The sequence below is a fragment of the Sphaeramia orbicularis genome, chromosome 4, assembly GCF_902148855.1.
Source record: "Sphaeramia orbicularis chromosome 4, fSphaOr1.1, whole genome shotgun sequence".
Taxonomy (NCBI): Eukaryota; Metazoa; Chordata; class Actinopteri; order Kurtiformes; family Apogonidae; genus Sphaeramia; species Sphaeramia orbicularis.
In genome coordinates, this window is record NC_043960.1 from 50,225,520 (window position 1) to 50,243,342 (window position 17,823).

At 42.8% G+C, this 17,823-nt stretch overlaps 1 pseudogene; it reads left to right on the forward strand.

The window, feature by feature from the left end:
* The first annotated feature begins 5,933 nt into the window (after positions 1-5,933).
* On the forward strand, positions 5,934-6,587 carry LOC115417599 (uncharacterized protein K02A2.6-like; annotated as a pseudogene).
* The last annotated feature ends 11,236 nt before the right edge of the window (positions 6,588-17,823 follow it).

Below are 17,823 nucleotides of genomic sequence, written 5' to 3' on the forward strand. Positions count from 1 at the left end.
TTTTGAGGTGTTTGTACTATACTTAAAGGAGTGATATGTTGCTTTTTAAAAAATGGAATTTTCAAACATTTCCCTCTGGTCTACATAAACTGTAAATGCTATGCTTGGGTCTGAATTCTTCATTAATGAAACTTCACAGGCCCATCTTCAACCCTATTTCTGAGTATTGACACCAGAAAGCTGGTTTTGAGCGCTGGCCCTTTAAATGCATATGAGCCACTTCACGTCCCACCCCCTCTAGGTTGCTGGCTGTGCTGCTCTGTCCTGTTCAACCAACAACTGAACATCTTAGGTAATGGGCTCAAAGTTTGGACATATTTTCTGTATGGACTACAACTGCTGACAAACAATTATGGCATATTCAGAGAAATGTTTGTTGAAAGTCTTGAGCTTATATGTGCAAATGTTGTGATGTAACTAGTTATAGACGTAAAAAACATTAAGCAGGAATTAAAACAGGTTCTAGAAATCCGCTCAATTTTTGCCAAAATGAATATTAAGATAGTTTTGCAGTACCTGGAGGGTTCAAATTCAAACTTTTTGAACTATTGGGGTCCCCAACTACACAAATAAATGTACCACAGACAAATAAATGTGGGTTTAGCAATTGTAAGTGAAATATATGTAATGGAACTGTTGACCCATAAGATAAGGACTCAAGAGGAACAATGTCGAGGAAAGTGGGAGAAATGGTCTGTTTATACAACGACCGTATAAGAATGATTTTATTGATAACAGTACTGGAGCATACTGTAGAGACATGGCAATCCACTAGGTTCTTTTTCTTTTGAGGTTTGTATTTCTTTTTTTTTTTTGTCTTCCTTCTGTATGTCCACATCTGCTACATGTTCTTAAAAAAGAAACAATAAAAAGAAAGTGTTAAAAAAAAAGTGGGTTTAGCAAAATATGACCCCTTTAAGTAATTACCTCCACTAGGAGGTATTGTGATCACTTTCCTTTGCATGCGTGCGTGTTTGTTTGTTTGTTAGCAAGATAACTCAAAAAGTTATGGACGGATTTTCATGAAATTTTCAAGAAATGTTGATACTGTTGGAAGGAAGAAATGATTAAATTTTGGTGGAGCGTTGGGCAGATCTGTCTTGGCGGAGGTCTGCACTCTCCGAGTGCTTTTCTTGTTCCATATTTGGCTGCTTTAGACTCCCACTTCCCTTCATCTAAGAGGAAAATATAGTACTTCAACTCCACTACATTTATTTGACAGCTACAGTTAGCTTTACGATGAAGATTACATATAGTGGATGACATAAGCTTTTAAAATATAACACGTTTAAGATTAAAGCAGCAGTTTTAAAGCTTTTTGTCCTCTGACATCTATAAATTGTAAACAGCTCCACCAAATTAACTTCTCACGTGGTTTCATTTAAATAAATGTCTAAATCACCAAAAAAAAAAAAAACAGATTAGAGAAAGTCCAACCTTTTAACTTTATTCCAGAAATTTTTCTTTTGCTGTTTCCCCTCTCAGTGATGTGAGAGAAATGATGAGGTGTCAGATTTCTCTGGATCTGTGTATTTGAACCTGAGTATAGACATCTATTACATCTACTACATCATCCAGAGAAGCTTGAACAGTAGCATGGTGCTCTAATGCTTCAGTACTGATAATCTAATGATGCTGTATAATAATAGACCAGAATCAACATGATGGTTTTACATTTACATGCAGCTAATAACCCATCCATCCATTTTCTGAATTGCTTCCTCCTGGTGAAGGTTGCTGGGGTGTTGGATAATAATAATCTAATAGCTAATTCTAACTGTTCTAATTGTAATTCTATGAATCTTCTTAATTAATTTCACAGACTCTGACTTGTAGTAAGTGTACACTCTTAGAAAGTTTGGGATAAAATCACAGGGGCCTATGTCTTTTGTTTTGTTCTACACCTTATGGTGTGCAGAGGGACATATGCATTTCAAGGTGGGATTAAAAAAAAAAAAGCTGTGCATCCAACCTTAATTTCTATATACCTCTTACTGTGGACTTCGAACAACAGAGAGGAGTCAAAGAGATTACTGGAAGTCACAAACACAAAGCCATCAGCACTCATCTATATCATCAGTGTATCTTAAAACTAGAAATGGTCAAGTTGTTTTAAACACAGACAGTGGGTATACTTTCCATCACCGATACCACTTGTCAAGCAGTAATTATGCTGGGAAAGCTGACAAGAGTTGAATAGTTCACTCACATGACACTGCTTTTCATACCAGTCATACTGGAATGGCACAAACACAGATAAAGTGGTTGTTTCTGTAGATACTATGCACAGTCTGATCCTTCTTTGTTTATTCAGATGTTAAGTGAGGTAATGATAGGAAGTTGATTACAATTAAAATGTCATAGGGAGAGTAATCTAAATGTAAAATGTTCCTCTTTATATCTACTGAACTCTTTTTTACCTACAGAATTATAAACTAACCAGTTACATATTTTTTTTTGGTGAAGTTAATAATATCATGATCTTAAAGGAATTTCAGGTGTTTCAGGTTAAGGCCGTTTAAGTTCTACTAACCTTCACACACAGCTCCATCTCTGCCCTCTATAATAAATTACATGCATTTTAACCTCCCTTTATCTTTGGGTGCACACAAATTCCTACTTTCTCAGCAGGTTTACACACTAGAAGACCTCATCATCTCATGTAACAAGTCATTTTCTCTAATCATTCATGCTGAAGAGTGCCTTTCACTGTCAAACTAACCCATGACAAGATTCTAGCAGAAGGTGTTTACATGTAAAGAATGTGAACCTGAGGCGTATGATGAACACAAACATGAACATGAAATTAATAATGGATCGATATGTAGAGATTTTAATGTCTGCCATGGTAGAATTGTAACAATATATGTGAAATGTCCTTTAAACAAGACAAATCTAAAACTTTAATGTTGGGATGAGTACTAGAGTGCCATATTTTGTACAAACTAATGCTCACAAACAGGTTGTCATCTGAGCCCGGAGAATGATTGACTATCAGAAACTTGTCGGGGCTATGACCACATGCCTTCGCCCTGATAAGGCCTTCAGGTGACAGCCATTACAGTACTATCTCCCTCAGCAGGGTGTGTGCTATTGTGTTGCTCTATAGTTGTGTTGTAAGCTGTAGGGTTACCAAAGGGTTAGTTTGTTTGACATGTTATAATCATACTCTTAGAACAACACTTTCCTTTTATGCCAGTCACAGCACTTGTGAATGTGACTGTTTAGTGGTGCAAAGTCACACACACATTTCATTTTAGCACACCTAAAATAATTATCATTACAATTTCCTGAAATCATTTGTACAACCCCGAATTAGAAAATGTTAAGACAGTGATCAGCAAACTACAGTGGGGCAAAAAAGTATTTAGTCAACCACTGATTTTGCGAGTTCTCCTACTTAGAAAGATGAGAGAGGTCAGTAATTTTCATCAGAGGTACACTTCAACTATGAGAGACAAAATGAGAAAAAAAAAATCCAGGAAATCACATTGTAGGATTTTTAAAGAATTTATTTGTAAATTATGGTGGAAAATAAGTATTTGGTCACCCTCAAACAAGCAAGATTTGTGGCTCTCACAGACCTGTAACTTCTTGAAAAAGCTCTTCTGTCCTCCACTAGTTACCTGTATTAATGGCACCTGTTTGAACTCGTTATCTGTATAAAAGACACCTGTCAAGAGGCTCAAACAGTCAGACTTCAAACTCAACCATGGCCAAGACCAAAGAGCTGTCGAAGGACACCAGAAAGAAAACTGTAGATCTGCACCAGGCTGGGAAGAGTGATTCTACAATAGGCAAGCAGGTTGGTGTGAATAAATGAACTGTGGGAGCAACTGTAAAAAAAAAAAAAAAAGAAGACATACAAGACCACTGATAATCTCCCTTGATCTGGGGCCCCATGCAAGATGTCATCTCGTGGGGTCAAAATGATCATGAGAATGGTGAGCAAAGCTCCTAGAACTACGCAGAGGGACCTGATGAATGATCTGCAGAGAGCTGGGACCAAAGTAACAAAGGCTACCATCAGTAACACACTACGCCGAGAGGGACTCAAATCCTGCAGCGCCAGGCGTGTCCCCCTGCTTAAGCCAGTACACGTCCAGGCCCGTCTGAAGTTTGCCAGAGAGCATATGGATGATCCAGAAGACGATTGGGAGAATATCATGTGGTCAGATGAAACCAAAACTGAACTTTTTGGTAAAAACTCAACTTGTTGTGTTTGGAGGAAGAAGAATGCTGAGTTGCATCCCAAGAACACCATACCTACTGCGAAGCATGGGGGTGGAAACCTCAGGCTTTGGGGCTGTTCTTCTGCAAAGGGGACAGGATGACTGATCCATGTTAAGGTAAGTGTGGTGTATTAAGGCTATTGCATTTTGCGTTTTGGTTGACCCTACAGATTTGCCGTAGTTAGCTTTCAGTTCTACTGCACATGTCTAAACATTGTTCAGTCTGTGATCCCCTCATGTTACGCTGTTATGTTGCTCGCAGAAGTTTGACACATAAACTGCTAAAACGCGTGCCTCGCCTCGTTATTGAAGTACACCATGTAACTGGCAACGAGGAAATCGATTTAGTTTGTCATAATAGCGTACTTTTCCCAGAGACTGGACGAGTTCAAGCCTGAGAATGAATCATGGTCCGCCTACATTGAGCGCATGGAGTTGTTGTTTGAAGCTCATGATGTCAACGATGGAAAGAAAGTTCCCGTCTTGTTGAGCTCGGTCGGCGCAGCGACGTATGACCTTCTATGTAATCTGGTTCAGCCTGATATGTCAAAGGACAAAACTTTTGATCAGATTGTGACCTTTCTGAAAGACTACTATGAGCCGAAACCACTGGTCATAGCCGAGCGTTTTAGGTACCATAAATGTGTACAGAAGAGCGGCCAGACAGCAACGGAATATGCTGCTGAGCTGCGCCAACTTGCTGTGAAGTGTGATTTCGGGGACAGGCTGGATGAAGCTCTACGTGATGGATTTGCCAGCGGAGTCAGTTCTGAGGCATGCCAGCACAAATTACTCTCAGAGGATAGACTGACTTTTGCGGGAGCTGTTGAGCTTGCTGTTAACATGGAGACAGCCCACCGGGATGCGCAGCAGTTGAGGAAAGGTGATGATGCCACCGCTGTTCACAAGGTAAAGGGGAGACGGCGCTCGTCTTCGAAACACCAAAGGTGCTACAGATGTAAAGGAAATAATCATAGCGCCAGTGATTGCTATTACAAGGATGCAAAGTGTCATAAATGTGGCAAAGTCGGACATATTCAGAAGGCGTGCAAGTCTGGAGGACAGACGTGTGAGAGGCACGCGAAAAAGGAAAAGGGAAACGGTGAGCGGAAAGACAGAAAAATGACAGGCTATGTCCAAGCTGACGAAATACAAGATGACATCCTGATGCTTTCTGTGTTCAGTGCAAGCGGTGCTGGCTGGTGGCCATACAGGGCAATTTTTGATGTAAATGGAAAAAAAGTGCCGATGGAAACTGACACATGCACAGGAGTCAGCATCATCTCGGAGTGTGTATACATGAGCAGTCATTCTCATATGTGCCACTAGAGGGCAGCAGCATCGCACTTAAAAGCTACTCAGGAGAGTCCATTTCAGTAAAGGGACAGTTCATGGCAAAAGTGACTTATGAAAATCAGACTGCAGACTGCTCTACCACTGATAGTAGTGGCAGGAGGAAGTCCCTCACTGTGTGGGCGAGAATGGCTGGATCACATCAAGTTGAACTGGAAAATTATTTAAAAAGTCACAGAAAGCACTACAAGTCCAACAACAAAGCCCAAGTCAATCCTAGAGGTGTTGAATAAATACGATGATGTTTTCAATAATGAGTTGGGGACATTAAAGGACATTAAAGTGACAATTTCTGTGAAGAGTGACGCAGTTCCAAAGTTCCACAAAGCTCGTGTCCTGCTCTTCACAATGAAAGAAAAGGTACAAAAAGAGCTGGAGCGCCTGGAAAAAGATGGTGTCATCAGCCCTGTGAAGCACAGCGAGTGGGCTGCTCCAGTGGCTTCCGTATCCGCTTGTGTGGCGACTATAAGGTAACCGTGAACCAGGCTACAAACACTGAAACATACCCACTACCATGCATTGAAGAGGTTCTGGCAGCATTATGTGGGGGGAAGATATTCTCCAAAATAGACCTGGCAGCTGCTTACCAACAAGTCCTTCTAGATGAAGAGTCAAAAAAGTATACAACTGTGAATATGCATAAAGGACTGTTTGTATACAACTGGCTTTGCTTTGGCATTAATTCTGCTGTCAGCATTTTCCAAAGGATCATGGAGAATGTGATGAAGGACCTCAGCGTTGTGGTCTACTTGGATGACCTGCTGGTGATGGGCAGGGACGAAGCTGAGCATCTGATGAACCGTGACAGAGTTCTATAGCGACTGCAAGAAAACGGCCTGAGAGTTAAAAAGTCAAAGTGTGACTTCAGGAAGACACAAAATCAAGTACCTTGGTCATGTGTTGGATGGAAAAGGAGTTTACCCTTCTGAAGACAAGGTCAGAGCCATACATGATTCTCCAACACCCACAAACATCAAAGAGCTCAGAGCTGTTCTGGAGTAAGTGAACTACTATGGTCACTTTTTACCACAACAAAGTACTGTTTTAGCCCCACTCTACAGACCACTGAAAGACCAAACAAAATGGAAGTGGAGTAAAGTGGAGCAGAGCGCTTTTGATAAGTGCAAAGAAATGTTAACCAGTGACAAGGTGTTAGTTCACTATGATCCAAGTCTTCCACTTTCTCTTGCATGTGATACTTCAGCATACAGAATTGGAGCCGTTATTCAGGCCACAACACATGATGGACAAGAGCATCCAATAGCCTATGCTTCGCATACGCTCTCACCAGCGGAGAAGAACTACTCACAGATAGAAAAGGAGGCATTGAGCTTGGTGTTTGGAGTGAAGAAGTTCCATCAATATCTGTGGGGGCGGAAGTTCAATTTGATCACTGACCATAAACCTCTGCTCACGCTGTTTGGAGAATGCAAGGGACTTCCAAAATGGCAGCGGTGTGTATACAGAGGTGGGCTATTATTTTGTCTGCCTATGACTATCACATAATCTACAGCCAGTCAGAAGAACACGCCAATGCAGATGGTCTGTCTCACGTCCCACTGCCTGAGACCATGGACACAGGAACAGAAACAATTAAAGCCGTAAGCGGTATCTAAAGGCCCTCGCCACGGGCACGTCCAGTAGAAGTATGTCTATCGTTCAGCAGGGGGCGCTCTAGCACCAAATTTCAATGTCTTCTGATGAATGGGTGTAGGCCTGAGAGATTGACAACTGATTCAAATTTGAGGCAGATCTTTGGTTTTATGTCCAAACTAAAGAAATTTTAGTATAAGTAAATCTGTAGGGGGCGCTATGCAGCTAAAATTGAATTTCTTCCTTTGAATGGGTGTAGACCTGCGAGATTTACCACTGAGTCAAATTTGAGCCAAATCGGTGTTTGTATGTTTGAATTAATGCAATTTTCGTGAAGGTAAATTTGTAGGGGGCGCTATTTAGCGAAATGTCATTTTCTTTTGATAAATGGGTGTAGGCCTGGGAGATTGACAACTGATTCAAATTTGAGCCAAATTGGTGTTTGTATGTCTAATGTGAATTAATTTTCGTAAAGGTAAAATTGTAGGGGGTGCTATGGCACCGAATTTCAAATTTTTCTGATAAATGGGTGTAGGCCTGAGAGATAGACGTCTGAGTCAAATTTGAGCCAAATCGGTGTTCATATGTCCAAACTGAAGCAATTTTAATAAAAAAAAAATAATAATAATAAAAAAATTTTGTAGGGGGCACTGTTGTGCAAAATTTCAGTTTCTTTTGACAAATAGGTGTAGGCCTGGGAGACAGATGTCTGAGTCAAATTTAAGCCAAATCGGTGTTCGTATGTCCGAACTGATGTCTTTTTTCTAAATGTACATTTGTAGGGGGCGCTATAGCGTGAAATTTCAATTTCTTTCAATAAATGGGTGTAGGCCTGGGAGATGGACGTCTGAGTCAAATTTCAGCCAAATCGGTGTTTGTATGTCTGAGCTGAAGCAATTTTTGTGATGGCAAATTTTCGAAAAAACTTCGCAAAGTTTGTAACCTCGTCGCACAAAAAAGGTGACACCAATTCAAAAAATTCGGATAACTTTTGATGTCCCACTTCTCTAGATACTGTACACCGATTTTGAGCTCATTTGGCCAAACGGCTTTGTAGGAGATAGTTAAAATACAACGTCTGCGAAAACGCTGACTCAGCATTTTGGAAATTTCAATCCAATATGGCCGACTAAGGGTTGGTTTTGGGGCGTGGCCATAATAATATTTTTTGTTTGTCTCCTCATGATGAATCTGTGTACCGATTTTTGTGGCTCTACGACAAACTTTATGTTGGACGAGCTCCCATTGGCGCAATGCATTTCCACTTTTCAAGGGGGCGCTGCCGCAACATTTCTTTACCGACCTCTACGAAACCTATATGTTAATTCAATTTCTCACACTTCTGAATTTTAGGCAAAATTTGGTGAGTTTTCGTAAATGTTCAGAGGGTCAAAATTGAGCTCAAAGCGCAGGAGAAAAATAAGAATCTGAGCACAAGAACAATATAGCCGATTCTATGGCAACCACAGCAACCACATCTTTGGCATTATTTGAAAGCTCTCGAGCTCCCCCACATGTCTGTGGGGTCAGATGTCACGTGTTGTGCACTTACACACAAGTGACTGACCCCGAGTGGGCGTGGCCCATTGACTCCCATTCATTCGGAGCAGGTGTAAATATGTGATTTGTGCACGTCATGTACATCGTCGGAAAGGTATCAGTGCCGTGAATGTGTGTGAGAGTGGCGACAGTGGCGAAAGGCGACTGCGTCGCTGGCGATTTCGTCCCCATGCGCCCACTGCAGACTTAATAGGCCCTGCGCCAGCTTTACTCGGCTCGGGCCTAATGACAGCATACCTAAATGCACTAATCTGTGAACATCTGGAGGATACACCACTGAGTGCAAAACAGATTTCCAAGGTAACACGCAAGGATGCAGAGCTATCAAGGTTGCACAGGTACATCATGGAAGGCTGGCCAAAAGAAGAATCAGAAGAACTGAAAGTGTACTACAAAAAGAGAGAGGAACTATCTGTGGAGCAGGGTTGTGTTCTATGGGGAACAAGAGTAGTGGTTCTTGCAAAGCTAAGAGCAGCAGTGCTTACTGAGATCCACAGTGGACACTGTGGCATTGTAAAGATGAAGACGATTGTACAACAATATGTCTGGTGGCCAAATGTAGACATGGATGACGAAAAGACCTGCAAGCAGTGTGACAGGTGCCAGATGGTCAAAGTCAAAGTCAAAGTCATCTTTATTGTCAGTTCTGCCATGTACATTGAATACAGAGAGAGCTAAAATTACTGGACTCTAAGGCCCCACAGTGCAGTAAACATAAAGTGCAAAAAATAACACGGAAAAGTGCAAAGTGCAAATAATTTAGAAGAGTGTGAAGGTAAATATAAGAGTGCAATAGAGGAGTAACAAAGAACAAACAAGGTGCATATGTGCATCACTTGCACTAAAGTGGCAATGGTTTGGGGGGGGGGGGGGGGTAAGAGTCCTGAGTGTGGGGGGGTGGGGGGGGGAAGAGTAGGGAGGGAGTTCAGCATTCTGATAACCTGGTGGAAAAAGCTGTCTTTCAGTTTGCTGGTCTTAGCCCTGAGGCTCCGCAGTCTCCTCCCTGATGGCAGGAGGCTGAGGAGGCTGTGAGACGGGTGGGTAGGGTCCTTTATGATGTGGATGGCTTTTCGGGTGAGGCGGGTGTTATAGATGTCCTGAAGGGAGGGGACAGGGGCTCCAATGATCTTCTCAGCTGCTCTCACTATACGCTGGAGGGTCTTTTTGCAGGATGCATTGCAGGCACCGAACCACACAGTGATACAGCTGGTCAGGACACTCTCGATGGTGCCTCTGTAAAAAGATAGGGGCTGGGGCTCTGGCTCTCCTAAGTTTGCGGAGGAAGTATAGGCATTGCTGGGCCTTTCTGGCCAGTGATGCGGTGTTTATAGACCAGGAGAGGTCCTCCAAGATGTGCACACCCAGGAACTTGGTGCTGCTCACCCTCTCCACAGCAGCACCATCAATAATCAGAGGAGCATGCTGGGTGTGCACTCTCCTGAAGTCCACCACCATCTCCTTTGTCTTATCCACATTCAAGGACAGATTATTGTCCCTGCACCACGTCACCAGGTGGCTCACCTCACTCCTGTAGTGGGTCTCGTTGTCATTGCTGATCGAACCCACTATAGTTGTGTCGTCCGCAAACTTAATGAGAAGGTTGGAGCTGTGCCTCGGTGTGCAGTCATGGGTCAGCAAGGTGAAGAGGAGGGGGCTTAGCACACATCCTTGGGGGGCTCCTGTGTTCACCGTGATGGTGCTGGATGTGTTACTGCCGAGCCGTACTGCTTGTGGTCTTCCCGTCAGGAAGTCCAGCAACCAGTTGCACATGGAGGCACTAAGCCCCAGCCGGTCCAGTTTATGGATGAGCTGTTGGGGGATGAGTGTGTTAAATGCAGAGCTGAAGTCAATGAACAGCAGTCTGGCATATGAATCCTTCAAGTCCAGATGGGTGAGGATTGAGTGGAGGGCAGTGGAGATCGCATCATCAGTTGAGCGGTTGGACCGATAAGCAAACTGGAAAGGGTCCAGGGAAGGGGGGATGATGGATCTGATGTGCTGCAGGACCAACCGTTCAAAACACTTCATGAGGATGGGGGCGAGTGCAACTGGACGGTAGTCCTTGAAGCAGGTGGGGACCTTCTTCTTCGGGACCGGGATGATGGTGGTGGCTTTGAAGCATGTGGGGACAACAGCCTGACTCAGAGAGGTGTTGAAGATGTCTGTTACAACATCTGTGAGTTCCACTGCACAGTCTCTAAGTACACGACCGGGGATGTTGTCTGGACCCGGGGCTTTGCGTGCGTTGATCCTACTAAGGGATCTCCTCACGCTCGCTGGGGAGAGTGTCATCACCTGGTCACCGGTGGGGGGTGGGGTCCTCTGTGCAGGGGTGCTGTTGTGTGCTTTGAAGCAAGCGAAGAAGCTGTTGAGCTGGTTCAGCAGAGAGGTGGAGCTGTCGCAGGTCTGTGGCACAGACTTGTAGTCCGTAATGGTCTGTATCCCCTGCCACAGACTCCGGGTGTCTCTGCTGTCACTGAAATGGTGGGCTATTCTCATGGAGTACTGCCTCTTAGCCTCTCTGATGCCACGTGACAGGTTGGCCCTTGCTGTCCTCAGGTCTGCCTCATCTCCAGCCTTGAAGGCAGCGTCCCGAGCTTTCAGAAGCCTGTGGACCTCCTCTGTCAGCCATGGCTTCTGGTTGACCCAGACAGTGATGGTCTTGGTGTCCGTGACATCATCAATGCATATGGTGATGTAGGCAGTGACGGTCTCTGTGTACTCCTGGAGGTCTATGGTGGTGTTGTAGGTGGCAGCCTGCTTGAACATATGCCAGTCAGTGGAGCTGAAACAGTCCTGAAGCGCCTCTGGTGCAGCGTATGCCACGCCCAGTCTCTCTGCACCCCTGGGAGTGTCCTGGAGAGGTATGGAAAAGGCTTCACATTGACTTTGTGGGTCCGTTCATGGGTCACATGTTTATGATTGTTGTAGACATATACTCTAAGTTAGGGCTGGGCGATAAATCGAATTAATTCACCTTTTTAAAAATAGACGATTTGAAAAAATGCAAAATTGCAAAATCGAGGCGAGCTTAATAAATAACTATACAGATTTGTCTCCTGCCTTTCATGACTGGAGCACTGGCGTTTGGTTCCGCCTCTTACGCCTTTCCGCCTAAACAATCACGCCCTTGCCATGGCGGACACAACACAAGCTGAAGAGTTAGTAGCTAGAAAAGGGACTCATGTTACGTCGATTATATGGAAATGTTTCGGATTTGACAAGACCGACGCAGAGCAAACTACAGTCGTGTGCAAGGTTTGCAGAAATAAGGTGAAAACGAAGAGTAGCAGCACAACTAACCTCTTTCAGCACCTCCAGCAGAGACACCCTAAAGAATGGGAAGAGTGCTCGCAGCTGCGGGAGTGCAGCGTAGCTAGCACTAGCCATGGCAAACACGCCGCAAAGAAACAACAAACTTTAGCCGCATCATTTTCTTGTGCCGTGCCATATGATAAGTCAGGGGCACGATGGATTAAAATCGATTAAAATCGTAATCGTCCAAGATGACCAAAAAAATCGAGATCTTATTTTTTGGCCCAGCCCTACTCTAAGTGGTTGGAAGTTTTCAAGATGGCACAAATAACATCCTCTGCAACCATTTCAAGGCTTTGTAGACTTTTTGCATCCTATGGATTGCCAGAGCAGATTGTCACAGATAATGCCATGACCTTCACATCAGATGAGTTTCAGCTGTTTGTTAAAGGGAATGGTATCCTTCACACAACCAGTGCGCCGAGGCATCCATCTACCAACGGCCTAGCTGAGAGATATGTTGCTACATTCAAAGCAGGCATGTAGAAGCTGGTCAGAGAGGACTTGAGTGTTGAGGACAAGGTCTCGCATTTCCTACTGCGGTACCGCTCAACTCCCAATGGTGCGACTGGAGAGTCACCCGCAGATTTACACCTGAAGAGACATGTGCGTACACAGTTGGACTTCCTAAAGCCAAACATCACCATGAGGGTGAGGAGGAGGCAGTATCAGCAGAAGGAGGAACATGACAGTCAGGCTGACAAGAGATTGTTTGATGTGAATGATCCAGTATATTTGCGCAATACTGCAGGAGAAAAACCCAAATGGATCCCAGGAATAGTTACGCAGCAGACTGGTCCGGTGTCTATCGGGTACAGGGAGAGTCAACTGACCACGTGTACAGGCGTCACGGGGACCAGTTGAGACCTTGATACCCCCAGGACATTTCCATTGAGGACACTTCAGGCACAGAGCCTCACAGTGCAACTCAGTCAGCCTAGCAGGAGAGTGACCTTGCTGGGCCAGTCTCCGCAATGCCTGCCTCACCACCTCTGATGATGGACCAGCCTGGACCACCTGATCAAGGGACAGTGACTTTGAGGTGCTCGGAGCACACGATTAAGAGACCATCACGTTACAGAGATTAAATGTGACACTGGGACGTTAAGTTCAGTTTGGTCTTTAAGAGGGTTGAGTTTATTGAAATGTTTAGCGTGCATTATTAAAGTGGTCATTTAGTTAACCAGAGTGAAACCTCACTCTTGCATCTGTGTAACCAATGTAGTATTAAGTTGTGTTATATATTAATGCACTATGTGGAGATTACCTTCAAAGTAAGGGGGGAGGTAATGTGGTGTATTAAGGCTATTGCATTTTGCATTTGGTTGACCCTACAGATTTGCCATTGTAAGCTTTCAGGTCTACTGCACATGTCTAAACATTGTTCAGTCTGTAATCCCCTCATGTTATGCTGTTATGTTGCTCCCAGAAGTTTGACACATAAACTGTTAAAATGCGTGCCTCGCCTCGTTATTGAAGGACACCACAGGAAGAATGAACGAGGCCATGTATCGTGAGATTTTAAGCCAAAACCTCCTTCCATCAGTGAGATCATTGAAGATGGAACATGGCTGGGTCTTCCAGCATGACAATGATCTCAAACACACCGCTCGGGCAACAAAGGAGTGGCTCCGTAAAAAGCATTTCAAGGTCCTGGAGTGGCCTAGCCAGTCTCCAGACCTCAACCCAATAGAAAATTTGTGGAGGGAGTTGAAAGTCCATGTTGCCCAGCGACAGCCCCAAAACATCAGTGCTCTAGAGAAGATCTACATTGAGGAATGGGCCAAAATACCAGCTACAGTGTGTGCAAACCTGGTTAAGACTCACAGGAAACGTTTGACCTCTGTCATTGCCAACAAAGGTTATGTTACAAAGTATTGAGTTGAACTTTTGTTACTGACCAAATACTTATTTTCCACCATAATTTACAAATAAATTCTTTAAAAATCCTACAATGTGATTTCCTGGATTTTTTTTTCTGATTTTGTCTCTCATAGTTGAAGTGTACCGCAGTTGAAAATTGCAGACCTCTCTCATCTTTCTTAAGTAGGAGAACTTGCAAAATCAGTGGCTGACTAAATACTTTTTTGCCCCACTGTATGTGACCATTGAAAATACAACATGATTTGACATTTATTTTTTGCAACACATCTAGTCCATGGGCCAAGACCAGATATTTGAGATATTGGTACCACCCAAGGGGGCAAGTTCTAGTGATGCATTTTGAAATGGCCTATATCTATAGATAATATTTTGCTAAGATAGCCATTTCAGAGTAGTAGCTTAGTCCTAGCTGTCAGCCATTGAATAAACCCACTGTAAGGGACAAAAATCAGAGGTCATAAAACGTCATTTGAATGTATGGAATGTTAATACCAACACAGATTCACCACATTCATGGCCAGTTCTTTGTTATTATCAAAGATCTGAGTTACGTATAAACCAAAATAAACAGTTTAGACAATAGATAAGTGCATACTGCAGCATTACACATAGAGCAGTCTCGTTGATGAATAGTCTCTCCTTTAAGCTAAGTTTAATTAAGGTTAAGTGAAATAAGGTGGTAAAGTGAATGTGAGAGAAAGTCCTTAAGGTTACGAGAAAATGTAAAATGTATATAATGGTTTAGCAGTTTCATTATGAACATAATTAACCCATAAAGACACAGATATACACATGTGACCAAAAGCATCTACTAATCTAAACTGTTTAATACTGATTGATCCATTAATTCTATCAATACATGTAAATCATTGGTGTAAAATACAGTTCTTCATTCTTTCATGGTCATCAGATATGAACATATTTGGATGTTCAGAGGATCCGTAGTTACCATGGAAACACCTTCATCTTCTACAACATTGATTCTCCAGTAAAGCCTATGGAGTTGGATCAGTGACAGTGGATGGACACACTGCATTTATGTTTAGGTAATGACAGATTTGACAGGAAAAAGTAACTATTTCTCAAGTTCCATGATGACTAAAGTACATGATTCATAAAACAGGGAGTTAAATATTTATTATTACTAATATTTTCTGGGGAGGGGGTGGGATTAAATAAGTTGCACTTCTTCCCACCCCTTTTTGGGGATGTAAATGAAACTATTGTGCTGTTCTTCTGTCTAAGATTGTTATAATTGTTTATATTTGTATTATTATTTATGTTTTGCTTGTTGCATATATGTTAAATTTCATTGCATATTCGGAATAAAACACTAAATCAAATCAAAATAAATGAAGACTCTGGTGCTAAAAGTACCGAAGTCACATTTTTGGACAGTTCAAGTTGAGCATATAAACATGATATATTTGTTTAGATTAATCCACCCTCTAAATATTTTTAACAGACTTTTTTGTGATATCAGTACTTTTAGCACCAGGGTCTTCAAATACAGGAAAATACCTGATTTTCACAGAAAAAAATGAAAATCACAGAGGATAAAATCCTGATAAATGGTGATAAATCACTTGAAAAAGGTTAAATAGAGAGAAAATTTATTTGGGAACTGAGACAAAAGTAGTATCAGCATTTAAGGCGTGCCTGCTTGGGTGCTGTGTCATCCCTGAGTCCATTTTCAGTTCGGCCCTAGCATCCAGACCTGCAAAGACACCAAAATACCTTATGTGTTTTTTTCTTGTCTGTTTGCATTGGGATTGGCACTATAACATGTGCTCTTATGTATGAAATGAATGGTACATTCGTTTTCCGCTCCGTAGTTGTGTCATTATTAAACTGCTGTCTTTGTTGTGATCACTCCAGAACTCCAGAACTTTGATTTGTTTCCATTTGCTCTGTATGAAAAGAGAATTAATCATCATTTCACTTATTTCAATCTTAACTATGTCTTGACTAAGTCTCAAATAAACATTGATATTTACTTGCCTCAGACGCAGTGCTCGAATGGAATGAAAACACTATTCTATGTTCTGAAAGAAACAATCAATTGTAACATCTTCCTATAAATTCTGAAAAGTAGAAGCATAATGTAATGTCACAACCTTTTCTTGGACCAATTCCACTAGCATTTTTACAGGAAAAGGTGGAATAATTCAGAAATACCACCATACGCCATTAAGCGTTATGATACATTTTTTGGAAAAGAAAGAGGTACCATATAATCATGACTAAGCTTACTCATTTGGAAAGGCTATCATGGTTTAATACACATATATATGCCCTACCAACAAAATGGCACCACAAAGGTGTTGCCCCCTTTGGTGGTACCACTACCTGGCCTGGCCTGGCCCCGTCCTAAAAAAATTTGTCGTTGAACTTGCTGTGGTGAATGGGCAACCTATCCAGGGTAAACTGCACCTTCAACCAATGTTTACAGGGAACCCTAACCTAACCCTAACCCTCCAGCACCCCTGTAGCTGTCCACAACAGTGACAGATCTAAAAAATGTTACATGGGGTGGCAAAAATGCATACTACAGAACATCCTCATGGCATGGCCAGTATTAACATACATTAACATACAACCTAAGTGTTTTAATGCACAACAAGAGTAAGATAAGGGGCCCGCTGCACAAAACTAGGATTCAGACATCCAGGATAACTGACTGAGCTGGGTTCACTGAATCCAAAACAAGAGCGTCCAGGCTTAACTGGTTGCACAAAGACCAAGCCAGGATAAACAGACACAGATTCATCAAACCAGGTGTAACTAACCTGGATAAGTTGCGCTTGTGGCTTCCTTAATAGACCCCAACATTGATCACAGATTCCTCAATTCACCATGGCAACTAGAGCGGCATACTTTTCCCCATCAGAGGAGAGAACTCCTCATGGAGGCTTACCAGGAGGTAAAGGACCAAATCAAAAAGAAAGGCAACATCACCACAATTATAAAACAATGAGAGAAAGCGTGATAAAGTATTGCAGACCGCCTGAAAGTGTAAGTAGTGCACAAATACGCACTCAGTGCTCCACTGAAACCATCACAATTACAATACAAATAGTTAATATCTCCAAAAATGTAGTTGTACTGTGATTATGAATCAGTTGAAACTGTGAGTGAAATTGACTGCAGATGTGAGTAAAATTGTGTAAATGTAACTGTATCAGACTGGATAACTGATAAATAGATGAGCTCACTGACTTCAATGAATTTCCCTTTGGGATAACTCAAGTTGTCTTATCTTTTCTTATCTTATCCTATCATGATTCATGACTTTCTGATATTGTCATTTATTGAACTCTGTGATTTGCTTGTGGTGTGCATTGTTTGGTGTAATAGTCTTCATCTTATCATTTCAGATGGTCAGTGCTGACTATCTCATCAGTGTTGTGTCAAAGTGGCCTGGCTCGGTCCATGACTCCCGAGTCTTTGTAAGCCCCAAGCTGAGAGGATGGCTCCAGCAGATACCTGGAACAACATCAGAGAACTCTGTCCAAAAGAGCACAGTCCTAGGAACAGCTAAGATCCTGTGCAGAACCCTCAGGCTCCCGGGCCTCTGGTAGAGGAGTCTGAAGGAGACACCACCCAGGTGTGAGAGAACACAGTTTATAGATATATATGTATATATATCCATCCATTATCTTCCGCTTTATCCAGGTCGCGTGGATAACAGTCTAAGCAGGGATGCCCAAACTTCCCTCTCCCCAGACACCTCCTCCAGCTCTTCCGGGGGGACCCCAAGGCGTTCCCAGGCCAGCCGAGAGACATAGTCCCTCCAGCATGTCCTGGGTCTTCCCCGAGGACTCCTACCGGTGGGACATGCCCGGAACACCTCCCCAGGGAGGCATCCAGGAGGCATCCGAAACAG